We start from the raw sequence: 15,915 nt of genomic DNA on the forward strand, positions 1-15,915 counted from the left end.
CTTGGGCTGTTACATATCAACGAACAAAGTTTGATGTCAAATATGGACCATCTTGATATATGGGTGCCTGACACGAGCCCCTCATTTGCACACACTGTAAAAATACTTTTTTTTCTCTACTGTGCTATTGACTGTATGTTTGTTCATTCCATGTGTATCTCTGTGTTGTTGATTGTGTTGCACTGCTTTGCTTTATCTTGGCCAGGTCGCACTTGTAAATGAGAACTTGTTCTCAACTGGCCTACCTGGCTAAAGGTGAAATAAAAAAAATATTTTAGGGAGACTATATGTGTGAAATCAACTCTTGTTGCATGATGTTCTCTAAATATCACTCTCAAATGATGTTTTTTGCCATCATTGTAAGTCTGCCACACACACTATACATTTATTAAACATAAGATTGAATGTGAGTTTTTGTCACAAACCGGTTTGACAAAGAGCTCTTATAGGACCAGGAAACAAATAATATTATAATAATAATCAATAATTGTGCTCTTTATTTAACCATCTTACATATAAAACCGTATTTATCACCACAGGTTAATGAGAAGGGTGTGCTTGAAAGGATGCACATAACTCTGCAGTGTTGGGTTGTATTGGAGAGAGTCTCAGTCTTAAATCATTTTCCACACACAGTCTGTGCCTGTATTTCGTTTTCATGCTAGTGAGGGCCGACAATCAACTCTCACATAGGTATGTGGTTGCAAAGGGCATCAGTGTCTTAACAGCGCCATTTGCCAAGGCAGGATACTCTGAGCGCAGCCCAATCCAGAAATCTGGCAGTGGCATCTGATTAAATTACATTTTCACAGAACGGCTTGTTGCAATTTCGATGAGGCTCTCTTGTTCAGATATCGGTAAGTGGACTGGAGGCAGGGCATGAAAGGGATAACGAATCCATGTCATGTTTGTCATTTATTATCATGTCTTGTCCCTGTGCTCCCCATGCTATTCGTTTCCCTCTGCTGGTCTTATTTGGTTCTTTCCCTCCTTCTATCCCTCTCTCTCCCCCTCCCTCTCTCACTCTCTGCTCAGCTTCTCTCTATCGTTCCGTTCCTGCTCCCAGCTGTTCCTATTCCCCTAATCATCATTTAATCTTCCCACACCTGTTCCCGATCCTTTCCCCTGATTAGAGTCCCTATTTATTCCTTTGTGATCCGTTCCTGTCCCGTCGGTTCCTTGTATTGTATTCACCATGCTGTGATTGCGTTTCGCCCTGTCCTGTCGTGTTTTTGCCGTGATTGTGTATCGCCCTGTCCTGTCGTGTTTTTTGCCTTCATCAGATGCTGCGTGTGAGCAGGTGTCTTAGAACTGTCGACTAGAGTGCCTGCGCCTAATACCTGCAGTCTGTGTTTCCAGTTGTTTCCCCTCTACAAGTCTAGAGGATTTCTGTTATTCCGTTTTGGACTTAAATAAACTCTGTTTCTGTTAAGTCGCTTTTGGGTCCTCTTTCACCTGCATGACAGAAGGAACCGACCAAGGAATGGACCCAGCGACTACAGACGCTCGTTACACTGCCGTCAAGATCCACCATGCTCGGCAGACACGAGCAGGAATTGTCTGCTGCTCGCCATGCCGTGGAGAACCTGGCCGCTCAGGTTTCCGACCTCTCTGGACAGTTCCAGAGTCTACGTCTCGTGCCACCTATTACTTCCTGGCCTGCCGAGCCTCCAGAACCTAGGGTTAATAACCCACCTTGCTACTCCGGGCAGCCCACTGAGTGCCGCTCCTTTCTCACGCAGTGTGAGATTGTGTTCTCTCTCCAACCCAACACATACTCTAGAAGAGTGGGTTGTTTCATTTCAACTGGCCGGGCTCGAGAATGGGGCACAGCTATCTGGGAGGCAAGGGCTGATTGCTCTAACAAATTCCAGAACTTTAAAGAGGAGATGATTCGGGTTTTTGACCGTTCAGTTTTTGGTAAGGCTTCTAGGGCCCTGGCTTCCTTATGCCAAGGTGAACGGTCCATAACGGATTATTCTATTGAGTTTCGCACTCTTGCTGCCTCTAGTGAGTGGAACGAGCCGGCGCTGCTCGCTCGTTTTCTGGAGGGACTCCACGCAGTGGTTAAGGATGAGATTCTCTCCCGGGAGGTTCCATCAGATGTGGATTCTTTGATTGCTCTCGCCATCCGCATAGAACGACGGGTAGATCTTCGTCACCGGGCTCGTGGAAGAGAGCTCGCATCAACGGTGTTTCCCTGCTCCGCAGCAACCATCTCCCTCCTCTGGCTTTGAGACTGAGCCCATGCAGCTGGGAGGGATTCAGCATCTCGAATAAGGAGAGGGAACGGAGGATCACCAACCGCCTGTGCCTCTATTGCGGAGTTGCTGGACATTTTGTTAATTCATGTCCAGTAAGAGGCCAGAGCCCATCAGTAAGCGGAGGGCTACTGGTGAGCGCTACTACTCAGGTCCCTTCATCTAGATCTTGTACTACTATGTCGGTCCATCTACGCTGGACCGGTTCGGGTGCTACATGCAGTGCTTTGATTGACTCTGGGGCTGAGGGTTGTTTCATGGATAAGCATGGGTTCGAAACATAACATTCCTTTCAGACCGTTAGACAGGCCTACGCCCATGTTTGCCTTAGATGGTAGTCATCTTCCCAGTATCAAATTTGAGACACTACCTTTAACTCTCACAGTATCTGGTAACCACAGTGAGACTATTTCTTTTTTGATTTTCCGTTCACCGTTTACACCTGTTGTTTTGGGTCATCCCTGGCTAGTATGTCATAATCCTTCTATTAATTGGTCTAGTAATTCTATCCTATCCTGGAACGTTTCTTGTCATGTGAAGTGTTTAATGTCTGCCATCCCTCCCGTTTCTTCTGTCCCTACTTCTCAGGAGGAACCTGGCGATTTGACAGGAGTGCAGGAATATCATGATCTGCGCACGGTCTTCAGTTTAGCCAACTCCCTTCCTCCTCACCGGTCGTATGATTGTAGTATTGATCTCCTTCCGACCACTCCTCCTCGAGGTAGACTATACTCTCTGTCGGCTCCCGAACGTAAGGCTCTCGAGGATTACTGTGTCTCTTGACACCATAGTGCCTTCTTCTTCTCCGGCCGGGGCAGGGTTCTTTTTGTTAAAAAGAAGGACGGTACTCTGCGCCCCTGCGTGGATGCTCGAGGGCTGAATGACATAACGGTTTAAGAATCGTTATCCGCTTCCCCTTATGTCATCAGCCTTCGAGATTCTGCAGGGAGCCAGGTGCTTTACTAAGTTGGACCTTCACATAGACCATCTCGTGCATCAGAGAGGGGGACGAGTGGAAAACGTGCGTTTAACACTCCGTTAGGGCATTTTGAGTACCGGGTTCTGCCTTCGGTCTCAGCCAATGCGCCAGCTGTTTTTCAGGCATTAGTTAATGATGTTCTGAGAGACATGCTGAACATTTTGTTTTTGTCTATCTTGAAGATATCCTGATTTTTTCTCCGTCACTCGAGATTCATGTTCAGCACGTTCGACGTGTTCTACAGCGCCTTTTAGAAATTGTCTCTACGTAAAGGCTGAGAAGTGCTCTTTTCATGTCTCCTCCGTTACTTTTCTCGGTTCCGTTATTTCCGCTGAAGGCATTCAGATGGATTCCGCTAAGGTCCAAGCTGTCAGTGATTGGCCCGTTCAAGGTCACGTGTCGAGTTGCAGCGCTTTTTTTTAGGTTTCGCTAATTTCTATCGGCGTTTCATTCGTAATTTCGGTCAAGTTGCTGCCCTCTCACAGCTCTTACTTCTGTCAAGACGTGTTTTAAGTGGTCCGAGGGAGCTTTTGATCTTCTAAAGAACGTTTTACGTCCGCTCCTATCCTCGTTACTCCTGACGTCACTAGACAATTCATTGTCGAGTTGAACTGTTTCAGAGGTAGGCGTGGGAGCCATCCTATCCCAGCGCTTCCAGTCTGACGATAAGGTTCATCCTTGCGCTTATTTTCTCATCGCCTGTCGCCATCTGAGCGCAACTATGATGTGGGTAACCGTGAACTGCTCGCCATCCGCTTAGCCCTAGGCGAATGGCGACAGTGGTTGGAGGGGTTCCTTTTGTCGTTTGGACAGACCATAAGAACCTTGAGTACATCCGTTCTGCCAAACGACTTAATGCCCGTCAAGCTCGTTGGGCGTTGTTTTTAGAACTGTTTCAGTTTGTGATTTCTTACCGTCCGGGTAGCAAGAACAAAGCCTGATGCCTTATCCCGTCTGTTTAGTTCTTCTGTGGCTTCTACTGATCCCGAGGGGATTCTTCCTTATGGGCGTGTTGTCGGGTTAACAGTCTGGGGAATTGAAAGACAGGTTAAGCAAGCACTCACGCACACTGCGTCGCCGCGCGCTTGTCCTAGTAACCTCCTTTTCGTTCCTGTTTCCACTCGTCTGGCTGTTCTTCAGTGGGCTCACTCTGCCAAGTTAGCTGGTCATCCCGGTGTTCGAGGCACTCTTGCGTCTATTCGCCAGCGCTTTTGGTGGCCGACTCAGGAGCGTGACACGCGCCGTTTCGTGGCTGCTTGTTCGGACTGCGCGCAGACTAAGTCGGGTAACTCTCCTCCTGCCGGTCGTCTCAGACCGCTCCCCATTCCTTCTCGACCATGGTCTCACATTGCCTTAGACTTCATTACCGGTCTGCCTTTGTCTGCGGGGAAGACTGTGATTCTGACGGTTGTCGATAGGTTCTCTAAGGCGGCACATTTCATTCCCCTCGCTAAACTTCCTTCCGCTAAGGAGACGGCACAAATCATTATTGAGAATGTATTCAGAATTCATGGCCTCCCGTTAGACGCTGTTTCAGACAGAGGCCCGCAATTCACGTCACAGTTTTGGAGGGAGTTCTGTCGTTTGATTGGTGCGTCCGTCAGTCTCTCTTCCGGGTTTCATCCCCAGTCTAACGGTCAAGCAGAGAGGGCCAATCAGACGATTGGTCGCATACTACGCAGCCTTTCTTTCAGAAACCCTGCGTCTTGGGCAGAACAGCTCCCCTGGGCAGAATACGCTCACAATTGCTATTGACTGTCTGCTACCGGGTTATCTCCGTTTCAGAGTAGTCTGGGTTAAGCCTCTCTGTTCTCATCCCAGCTTGCCGAGTCAGCGTTCCCTCCGCTCAAGCGTTTGTCCAACGTTGTGAGCGCACCTGGAGGAGGGTGAGGTCTGCACTTTGCCGTTACAGGGCACAGACGGTGAGCCGCCAATAAACGCAGGATTAAGAGTCCAAGGTATTGTTGCGGCCAGAGAGTGTGGCTTTCCATCAACCTTCCTCTTACGACAGCTTCTCGTAAATTGACTCACGGTTCATTGGTCCGTTCCGTGTCTCCCAGGTCGTCAATCCTGTCGCTGTCGACTGCTTCTTCACGACATCTTCGTCGCGTCCATCCTGTCTTCCATGTCTCCTGTGTTAAGCCCTTTCTTCGCACCCCCGTTCGAGTCCCCCTCCCGTCCTTGTCGAGAGCGCACCTATTTACAAGGTACATAAGATCATGGACATGCGTTCTCGGGGACCAGGGTCACAAATAATAGTGGATTGGGAGGGTTACGGTCCTGAGGAGAGGAGTTGGGTTCCGTCTCGGGACGTGCTGGACCGTTCACTCATCGATGATTTCCTCCGTTGCCGCCAAATTCCTCCTCGAGTGCGCCAGGAGCGCTCGGTGAGTGGGGGGTACTGTCATGTTTGTCATTTATTATCATGTCTTGTCCCTGTGCTCCCCATGCTATTCGTTTCCCTCTGCTGGTCTTATTTGGTTCTTTCCCTCCTTCTAGAGAGTCCCTCTCTCACTCTCTTCTCTCTTCTCTCTATCGTTCCGTTCCTGCTCCCAGCTGTTCCTATTCCCCTAATCATCATTTAATCTTCCCACATCCTTTCCCCTGATTAGAGTCCCTATTTATTCCTTTGTGATCCGTTCCTGTCCCGGTTGCTTGTAAAGGTATTCACCATGCTGTGATTGCGTTTCAGCCCTGTCCTGTCGTGTTTTTGCCAAGATTGTGTATCGCCCTGTCCTGTCGTGTTTTTGCCTTCATCAGATGCTGCGTGTGAGCAGGTGTCTGTGTCGACTTACGGCCTGCGCCTACCCGAAGCGACCTGCAGTCTGTTGCCGCTTCTCCAGTTGTTTCCCTCTACAAGTCTAGTTTCTGTTATTCCGTTTTGGACTTAAATAAACTCTGTTTCTGTTAAGTCGCTTTTGGGTCCTCTTTTCACCTGCATGACAATCCAGTTGTTAGTATCATCCGTTTTAGGAAAGTACCTGCGTAATTGCACACCCAACTCACTCAGGTGCTTCACTATATCACATTTGACATTGTCCGTAAGCTTGAGTTCATTTGCACACAAAAAATCATACAATGATGGAAAGACCTGTGTATTGTCCTTGATAATGCAGACAGAGAAGAGCTCCAACTTCTTAATCATAGCCTCAATTTTGCACATTGAATATAGTTGCGGAGAGTCCTTGTAATCCTAGATTCAGATCATTCAGGCGAGAAAAAACATCACACAGATAGGCCAGTCTTGTGAGAAACTTGTCATCATGCAAGCGATCAGACAAGTGAAAATTATGGTCAGTAAAGAAAACTTTAAGCTCGTCTCTCAATTCAAAAAACCATGTCAATACTTTACCCCTTGTTAACCAGAGCACTTCTGTATGTTGTAAAAGCGTTACATGATCGCTGCCCATATCATTGCATAATGCAGAAAATACACGAGAGATCAGGGGCCTTGCTTTAACAAAGTTAACCATTTTCACTGTAGTGTCCAAAACATCTTTCAAGCTGTCAGGCATTCCCTTGGCAGCGAGAGCCTCTCGGTGGATGCTGCAGTGTACCCAAGTGGCGTCAGGAGCAACTGCTTGCATGCTCGTTACCACTCCACTATGTCTCCCTGTCATGGCTTTTGCGCAATCAGTACAGATACCAACATGAGCAGCAGCTACGTTTGGCTACATACGGAACGTTAGTGGAATTCCCGCAAGAGTAACGGTTAATGTGATTGGATGTTAATTATTTGACTGGGAAACCTCTATTTGACATTGTGTTGTTATTTTGCGGAACACTAAAATGGTTTAATTTGATTTTTGGCAGTGAAACGAGGCTACTCAAGCGAGAAAAAAAAAACTCACCCAAATGTATAGCCCTGTTGGAAAATATAAATGGGATTGTTTGAAAATGTGAAGAGATGTTTAAAAAAAAAAATGCGAATCACATTTTTATTTGGCAGTACCCCCGACGGCATTGCATACCCCAGTTTGGGAATACCTGCCTTAGATTAAAAATGGAACAAATCCTTGATTCTCTAAAGAACTCTCAGATCTTATGATGAGAAATCAGGCCTGGGCCAAGACTAGAAAAACTGACTGGCATAATTTCAGGCAATTGAGTAATAGATGCACATCCTCAACAAAGCTCAACCAACCAAGATCTATCTCAGACTGTTGGTGATACGTCTACATTTTGGAGAAACAATGAATGCACTGAAGCGTGGACATTCCTCTCCTTCCCTGCCTAAGCAAGTTGTGTCAGACTGGCATCATTACTGAGAAATATATATTATTATTATTATTACTTAGAATGTTCATTGTTGGACATAAAATAATATAGAAACACCAGGAAATCAGCTTCAGGTGATTTTAATTTAGGAAATCTGTTCCCAAGTATTCCCAAGCATAGTAGAGACATGTGATTGTATACCCATCAAAGGTTTGAAATTATTATGTTTTGTATTATATATATATATATATATATATATATATATATATATATATATATATATATATATATATATATATATATATATATATATATCTGTTTGGGCTTCTTTGCGTCAATTTGGTTTGAAAATGATTTAAAGGACAGAACACTGTATATTTACTGATCTTGTTAAATCAGGTTTTCTGGACAAAACAAAGGGTGTCCCACAGGGATGGGTTCTTGGTCAGGTTATTTTAACAATTTACATGAACAATATTAGTTTATCTGTAAAAAAAATGAACCTGTATGCAGATGACATTGTGGCGTCTGCTTTTGCCCAGACAGCTGACCAGGCTCTTTCAGAGCTTCAATTTGTATTTTTTGCCCCGTAGAAAGCCTTTGTTGAACTGAAATTGGTACAGGGTCCTTTCCTGCAGTCAAATGAACTAGTGGCCTCATGGTTGGAAAGTCATTGCTATTTTTGTTAATTTCATAATTAAAAGATTATCTCAAAAACCATCTGAAAATCCGATGTTTTTATGTCTTCTGTGATGTACAGTGACATTGGAAAGTATTCAGACCCATTTAATTTTTTTAAATTCTAAAATGTATTAAATATAAAAACAATTCTCAGCAATCTACACACAATACCCAATAGTGACAAAGTGAAAACAGTTTTTTTGACATTTTTGCTCATTTATAAAACATTCAAAACTGAAATACCTTATTCACATGAGTAAGCAGACCCTTTACTATGAGACTCGAAATTGAGCCCAGGTGCATCCTGTTTCCATTGATCATCCTTGAGATGTTTCTAAAACTTGATTGGAGCCCACCTGTGGTAAATTCTATTGACTGGACATGATTTGGAAAAGCACACTACTGGCTATATAAGGTGCCACAGTTGACAGTGGAGATCAGAGCAAAAACCAAGCCATGAGGTCGAAGGAATTGTCCCTAGAGCGCAGAGACAGGATTGTGTCGAGGCACAGATCTGGGGAAGGGTTCCAGAAGGACAACCATGCCTGCAGCACTCCACCAATCAGGCCTTTATGATAGAGTGGCCAGACGGAGCCATTCCTCAGTTAAAGGCACATGACAGCCTGCTTGGAGTTTGCCAAAAGGCACCTAAAGACTCAGACCATGAGAAACAAGATTCTCAGGTTTGATGAAACCAAGATTGAACTCTTTGGCCTGAATACCAAGCGTCTTGTTTGGAGTAAATCTGGCACCATCCTTACGGTGAAGCATGGTGGTGGCAGCATCATGCTGTGGGGATGTTATTCAAAAGCAGGGACTGGGAGTTTAGTCAGGATTGAGATGAACGGAGCAAAGTACAGAGAGATCCTGGATGAAAACCTGTTCCAGAGCGCTCAGGACCTCAAACTGGGGAGAAGGTTCACCTTCGAACAGGACAACAACCCTAAGCAGACAGTCAAAACAATGTAGGAGTGGCTTCAGGAGAAGTCTCCGAATGTCCTTGAGTGGACCAGCCAGAGCCCGGACTTGAACCTGATCGAATATCTCTGGAGAGTAAAAATTCCCTGTCATAGGTCAGTTAAGATCACCACTTTATTTTAAGAATGTGAAATGTCAGAATAATAGTAGAGAGAATGATTTATTTCAGCTTTTCTTTCACATTCCCAGTAGGTCAGAGGTTTACATACACTCAATTAGTATTTGGTAGCATTGCCTTTAAATTGTTTATCTTGGGTCAAACATTTTGGGTAGCCTTCCACAAGCTTCCCACTATAAGTTGGGTGAATTTTGGCCCATTCCTCCTGACAGAGCTGGTGTAACTGAGTCAGGTTTGTAGGCCTCCTTGCTCGGACACGCTTCTTCAGTTCTGCCCACACATTTTCGATAGGATTGAGGTCAGGGCTTTGTGATGGCCACTCCAATACCTTGACTTTGTTGTCCTTAAGCCATTTTGCCACAACTTTGGAAGTATGCTTGTGGTCATTGTCATTTTGAAAGACCCATTTGCGACCAAGCTTTAACTTTCTGACTGATGTCTTGAGATGTTGCATCAATATTTCCACATAATTTTCCTGCCTCATGACGCCATCTATTTTGTGAAATGCACCAGCCCCTCCTGCAGCAAAGCACCCCCACAACATGATGCTGCCACCCCCGTGCTTCACGGTTAGGATGGTGTTCCTCGGCTTGCAAGCCTCCCCCTTTTCCTCCAAACATAACGATGGCCATTATGGCCAAACAGTTCTATTTTTGTTTCATCAGACCAGAGGACATTTCTCCAAAAGTGCAGTTACAAACTGTAGTCTGTTTTTTTATGACAGTTCTGGAGCAGTGGCTTCTTCCTTGCTGAGCAACCTTTCAGGTTATGTTGATATAGGACTATGTGGATATAGATACTTTGTACCTATTTCCTCCAGCAGGGTCGTTTGCTGGGTCCTTTGCAAGGTCCTTTGCTGTTGTTCTGGGATTGATTTGCACTTTTCGCACCAAAGTATATTCATCTCTAGGAGACAGAACGCGTCTCCTTCCTGAGCGGTATGATGGCTGCATTGTCCCACGGTATTTTTACTTGCGTATTATTGTTTATACAGATGAACGTGGTACATTCAGGTGTTGGGAAATTGCTCCCAAGGATGAACCAGACTTGTGGAGGTCAATATTTTTGTCTGAGGTCTTGGCTGATTTCTTTAGATTTTCCCATGATGTCAATCAAAGAGGTACTGAGTTTGAAGATAGGCCTTGAAATACATCCACAGGTACACCTCCAATTGACTCAAATGATGTCAATCAGAATCTTCTAAGGCCATGACATATTTTTCTGGATTTTCAAGCTCATTAAAGGCACAATCAATTTGGTGTATGTAAACTTCTGACCCACTGGAATTGTGATACAGTGATTTATATTATAAGTGAAATAATCTGTCTGTAAACAATTTTTGGAAAAATGACTTGTGTCATGCACAAAGTAGATGTCCTAACCGACTTGTCAAATCTATAGTTTGTTAACAAGAAATTTGTGGAGTGGTTGAAAAAACAAGTTTCAATGAATCAAATGTTAGTGTATGAGAACTTCCAACTTCAACTCTTGATATCTGGGCACATGGATTGACGAAAAGCTATCTTTCAAAAAACATTTTGATGAGTTTGTTAACAAATTAAGAATTAAAATATGCTTCTTCTATAGGAACAGGTCCAGTCTTTCGTTAAATAGCAAATCATTGTCAACATTCAGTTATTGCCTATGGCGATAGCCTCTATGCAGTTGCCACTCTATTGAAGCCATTGGAAGCAGGTTATCTTCATAGTACATCGCACTTTATTACGGCGATAGGTCCAGTACACATCTTTTGCATTTTGTATCAGAAAGTAAGTCTTGAAGTGTCCTAGTTTGATGCGTTTGAATGTTTCTGTCTATAAAGCCCTCTTGCATAAACTACTGCCATACTTTACCTCATTGTTAACCTTCAGACGTATAAATGACCATACCCGGACGCAGGGAAGACTAACCCTGGGAGTCTCTTCAAGCGCCACCGTGTTATGTAAATCTGTTTTTAGTTTTTTTTGTGCCTCTCATGTGGAATGATCTCCAAAATTCTTTAAAGTTGGTGGAGTTGGTGCCTCTAGGGCATTCAAGAGGGCCTTTTGACTGAAAAATGTGTTTTCTTCATATGATTGTGTTTTGCTTTTCATGTATTGTGTATTTGATGTATATAGATATGTGTTGTGTATTTAATGTATACATAGATATGTATAGTGTATTTGATGTATATATAGATATGTATAGTGTATTTGATGTATATATAGATATGTATAGTGTATTTGATGTATATAGATATGTGTTGTGTATTTAATGTATACATAGATATGTATAGTGTATTTGATGTATATATAGATATGTATAGTGTATTTCATGTATATATATAGATGTATATTGTATAATTGTTGTTTATTGATGTGTTCATGCAAGGCTCATTTGCAGAAGAGACCGTGATCTCAGTATGACTCCCTGCCTTCAATAAAGGTAAAACAATATATATAACTATAAATTATATTTCTCAAATTATTTTTCAACTAAAGAGTCTCCGGTTAAGTTTGAAGTTAAACCTAATAAAGTACCCCTAAGGCCAGGAATAAGCATGACACAAACACATTTCCAATGATGATGCGGATCAAAACAAATAAGGAAAACACTGATGCACAAAATTAGTTAGAGGGTGTTAATACTGAACTCATGATGCACAACCCCTCAGATCTATTGTGTGTGTGATGTGATTGGTGTGGTGTTGCATATGAAGGGTTGTGTGTAGGGAGGTGGAGGAATAGGAGGAGGAAGGGGAGGAGGAGGAATAGGAGGAGGAGGGAACAGATGAGGAGGAGGAGGAGGATGGAGGGGAGGGGGAGGAGGAGGAGGAAACAGAGGAGGAGGAAACAGAGGAAGAGGGGGAGGATGGAGGCGAGGAGGAGGAAGGGAGGAGGAGGAAACAGAGGAGGAGGAGGAGGAGGGGTGGGTTAGGGTCTTGGGGGCACCAGGGTGGAGCAGATCCAATTACTGAGGAACACACAGGCCTTTGTGTCTGTACCTCCTGATAACCAGAGCCCCAAGCCTCCTTTCTGCTCTGGCTTCTTAAGACTAGACACATAACTTACTAGACGCACAGCTCAACTCCACTAGACTCACAGCTCAACTCCACTATACACACAGCTCAACTCCACTAGACACACAGCTCAACTCCACTAGACTCACAGCTCAACTCCACTAGACTCACAGCTCAACTCCACTATACACACAGCTCAACTCCACTAGACACACAGCTCAACTCCACTAGACTCACAGCTCAACTCCACTAGACTCACAGCTCAACTCCACTATACACACAGCTCAACTCCACTAGACACACAGCTCAACTCCACTATACACACAGCTCAACTCCACTATACACACAGCTCAACTCCACTAGACTCACAGCTCAACTCCACTATACACACAGCTCAACTCCACTAGACACACAGCTCAACTCCACTATACACACAGCTCAACTCCACTGGACTCACAGCTCAACTCCACTATACACACAGCTCAACTCCACTAGACACACAGCTCAACTCCACTAGACTCACAGCTCAACTCCACTAGACTCACAGCTCAACTCCACTATACACACAGCTCAACTCCACTAGACACAAAGCTCAACTCCACTAGACACACAGCTCAACTCCACTAGACACACAGCTCAACTCCACTAGACTCACAGCTCAACTCCACTAGACACACAGCTCAACACCACTAGACACAGAGCTCAACTCCACTAGACTCACAGCTCAACTCCACTAGACTCACAGGTCAACTCCACTATACACACAGCTCAACTCCACTAGACACACAGCTCAACACCACTAGACACAGAGCTCAACTCCACTAGACACACAGCTCAACTCCACAAGACTCACAGCTTAACTCCACTAGACACACAGGTCAACTCCACTAGACACACAGCTATATCAAATCAAATTGTATTGGTCACATACACATGTGAAGCAGATGTTATTGTGAGTGTAGCGAAATGCTTGTGTTTCTAGCTCCAACAGTGCAGTAATATCTAACTAGGAATATCTAACTATTTCACAATAAGACACACAACACACATACATCCACACTAAAGGAATGGAATTAAGAATATATAAATATTTGGACAAGCAATGTCGGAGTGGCATAAACTAAAATACAGTAGAATAGAATAGAATACAATCTATACATATGAGATGAGTAATGCAAAATATGTAAATATTATTAAAGTGACCAGTGTTCCATTAGTGCCCAGTGATTTCAAGTCTATGTACAGTATGTAGGACAGCAGCCTCTAAGATGCTAAACACTATAGCAGAAGCACAGCTCAACTCCACTAGACACACAACAACACAACCACACCCCATCAACACCAAGTAGATACCCCAACCCCAACATGTACCACAATGAGTGGAGGCTCCTCGGAGGAGGAAGCGGATGACCATCCTCCTCAATGAATTTCATACAAATAAAAATAGTGAAACATTAAAAAAGTTTTACGTTTTTGTCACATTCTGACCTTAGTTCCTTTGTTTTGTCTTTGTTTTAGTATGGTCAGGGCATGAGATGGGGTGGGTGATTGTCTATGTATTAGTTCCCTGTGTCTGCACTTATTCTATATAGCTTCACGTTCGTTTTGTTGTTTTGTAAGTTTGTTGAAGTGTTCTTCGTTTCTTTAAAATAGAAGATCAAATCAAATCAAATGTATTTATATAGCCCTTCGTACATCAGCTGATATCTCAAAGTGCTGTACAGAAACCCAGCCTAAAACCCCAAACAGCAAGCAATGCAGTTGTAGAAGTACGGTGGCTAGGAAAAACTCCCTATAAAGGCCAAAACCTAGGAAGAAACCTAGAGAGGAACCAGGCTATGTGGGGTGGCCAGTCCTCTTCTGGCTGTGCCGGGTGGAGATTATAACAGAACATGGCCAAGATGTTCAAATGTTCATAAATGACCAGCATGGTCCAATAATAATAAGGCAGAACAGTTGAAACTGGAGCAGCAGCACGGTCAGGTGGACTGGGGACAGCAAGGAGTCATCATGTCAGGTAGTCCTGAGGCATGGTCCTAGGGCTCAGGTCCTCCGAAAGAGAGAAAGAAAGAGAGAAGGAGAGAATTAGAGAGAGCACACTTAAATTCACACAGGACACCGAATAGGACAGCAGAAGTACTCCAGATATAACAAACTGACCCTAGCCCCCTGACACATAAACTACTGCAGCATAAATACTGGAGGCTGAGACAGGAGGGGTAAGGAGACACTGTGGCCCAATTTGAGGACACCCCCGGACAGGGCCAAACAGGAAGGATATAACCCCACCCACACAGCCCCCACACCACTACAGGGATATCTTCAACCACCAACTTACCATCCTGAGTATAGCCCACAAAGATTTCCGCCACGGCACAACCCAAGGGGGGGGGGCGCCAACCCAGACAGGAAGATCACATCAGTGACTCAACCCACTCAGGTGACGCACCCCTCCCAGGGACGTTACGAAAGAGCCCCAGTAAGCCAGTGACTCAGCCCCTGTAAAAGGGTTAGAGGCAGAGAATCCCAGTGGAAAGAGGGGAACCGGCCAGGCAGAGACAGCAAGGGCGGTTCGTTGCTCCAGAGCCTTTCCGTTCACCTTCCCACTCCTGGGCCAGACTACACTCAATCATATGACCCACTGAAGAGATGAGTCTTCAGTAAAGACTTAAAGGTTGAGACCGAGTTTGCGTATCTGACATGGGTCGGCAGACCGTTCCATAAAAATGGAGCTCTATAGGAGAAAGCCCTGCCTCCAGCTGTTTGCTTAGAAATTCTAGGGACAATTAGGAGGACTGCGTCTTGTGACCGTAGCGTACGTGTAGGTATGTACGGCAGGACCAAATCAGAGAGATAGGTAGGAGCAAGCCCATGTAATGCTTTGTAGGTTAGCAGTAAAACCTTGAAATCAGCCCTTGCTTTGACAGGACGCCAGTGTAGGGAGGCTAGCACTGGAGTAATATGATCACATTTTTTGGTTCTAGTCAGGATTCTAGCAGCCGTATTTAGCACTAACTGAAGTTTATTTAGTGCTTTATTTCGGGTAGCTGGAAAGTAGAGCATTGCAGTAGTCTAACCTAGAAGTGACAAAAGCATGGATACATTTTTCTGCATCCTTTTTGGACAGAAAGTTTCTGATTTTTGCAATGTTACGTAGATCGTAAATAGCTGTTCTTGAAATGGTCTTGATATGTTCTTCAAAAGAGAGATCAGGGTCCAGAGTAACGCCGAGGTCCTTCACAGTTTTATTTGAGACGACTGTACAACCATTAAGATTAATTGTCAGATTCAACAGAAGATCACTTTGTTTCTTGGGACCTAGAACAAGCATCTCTGTTTTGTCCGAGTTTAAAAGTAGACAGTTTGCAGCCATCCACTTCCTTATGTCTGAAACACATGCTTCTAGCGAGGGCAATTTTGGGGCTTCACCATGTTTCATTGATGGAAGAAGGAATTCTACTGCGAGCAAAATGATCATGCTATTTATATGTGGCTGCTATGAAAGTCAACTGTGTTTGCTTGTGATCAGGGGTGTATTCATTCTGCCGATTCTGTTGAATGACGTTTCTTAAACGGAAGCATATGGAACAAAATGGGGATGAACATAGCTGAATTTGTCCAATATAAACTCTTGTTTGTAACTGTTGGACTAATGATTACACCCTAGATCAGCTAGATGCAG

The sequence above is a fragment of the Oncorhynchus gorbuscha genome, linkage group LG20 (genome assembly GCF_021184085.1).
Source record: "Oncorhynchus gorbuscha isolate QuinsamMale2020 ecotype Even-year linkage group LG20, OgorEven_v1.0, whole genome shotgun sequence".
Lineage (NCBI taxonomy): Eukaryota > Metazoa > Chordata > Actinopteri > Salmoniformes > Salmonidae > Oncorhynchus > Oncorhynchus gorbuscha.